The sequence below is a fragment of the Pteronotus mesoamericanus genome, unplaced genomic scaffold (genome assembly GCF_021234165.1).
Source record: "Pteronotus mesoamericanus isolate MK-2021 breed Mesoamerican mustached bat unplaced genomic scaffold, CSHL_Meso_final contig_221, whole genome shotgun sequence".
NCBI classification, from domain to species: domain Eukaryota; kingdom Metazoa; phylum Chordata; class Mammalia; order Chiroptera; family Mormoopidae; genus Pteronotus; species Pteronotus mesoamericanus.
In genome coordinates, this window is record NW_026555092.1 from 15,566,249 (window position 1) to 15,567,744 (window position 1,496).

Sequence of the window (1,496 nt, forward strand, 5' to 3'; positions counted from 1 at the left end):
ACATTTACTCGGCAGTCCTGAGCCTGGTGGGATGAGATTGCCAGGTGTTCTGAAAATCACAAGCAAAATTATGATAGTGCAAGAGGAGGGGAGCCCTTGAAATTCTGTTTCCACTAGCTGGGAAAGAAAGCCTTTGAAACTAGTATTAATCCCAAAGTCTGGAGAGGGAAGGAGGAGGGGGAATCTAGAAGCTGGCTACATGCATAAAACTTCTGGAGTCCTAGTAGTTGGGTGCACTCAAATTAGCTGGCTGCCTTCTTGCAGATTTGGGCTCAAGTGTATAAAAAACTTAACGACCTTATTTCCACTATATATGGGCACTCAGACAAGCTGCGTGCCTCCTTGCGGCGTCGTGCCCGAGTATATTTCATAAGTAAACTTGCTATCTCATTTCTACTATATGTGTTGTCTCTCGCTTGAATTCTTGTGAGCAAGGCAAGAACTGAGCGGGGAGTCCATTGACTTGGGTCTTCCTGGTAACATACACGTACCTTTTTGTGGAGAGTAGGTCTAATGCCATGTATAGGGCATTCACAGTCTGCTCCAAGTGATCAAAACATGTTTAGCAGAATCGAGTGATCAAAACAACATGTGTTCCCTGACTGGTGTGCCTCAGTTGGTTGGGCAACATCTGGCAAAATGAAAGGTCTCCTGTTTGATTCCTGGTCAGGGCACATACCTGGCTGGGTGTGAGTTCGGTCCAGGGTCTCGGTGCATATGAGAGGCAACTGATCGCTGTTTCTCACATTGATATTTCTCCTCTCCCCCTCCCTTCCCCTCTCTCTAAAAATAAATAAAAATCTTTAAACAAAACCAAAAAAACATGTTTATCAGACTTGTCCTATAAACATGTGCTTATCAGAACTAAGCAAAACATGTTTCATATGAACTGACCAACACAACATGTGTTTATTGAAACTGAGCAAAACATGGATCAAAACATGACGCTGCAGCTTTGAGGAGCAAAGAAGCAGAAGACTCCAAGAGCAGCCTGATATAGCTGATCTCCTGAAGCTGATTGAGATATCCACAGGCTGCCCCTCTATAAGCTCTGAAGAATACTGCTGAGACACTGCTCCTGATTCTGTCTTGCAAGACGTTGACTGCCTGGCTGTCTACTGGATCCAGTCCCTGATTTAGATTCTTGGAACTTGGGTTTCTTTTCTCCCAATTCCCTTGTGAGATAGTGTTACTGATTGAGTGTTATCGCTATTGATTGTTATTGACCGAGATTGAACCTGTATCAATAAAAGCTGAGTGAATAGTATAAGGGGGGACCCCCCAAAAAACCTGGAATTTGTTTATAAAAAGTTGTGTATTTATTCTTACATATTTAAACTTCAGTCATCTTCAAAGTACTCTCCATTTGATGCAGTACACCTATTGAGATTTTTTTCCCCACTGCTCAAAACAGTTTTTGATCTTGTCAATTTTGATGCTTTTTGGTGGTTCTGCCGGTTTTTGTTTCACCTCTTCCACAATGGCAAAACATTTCC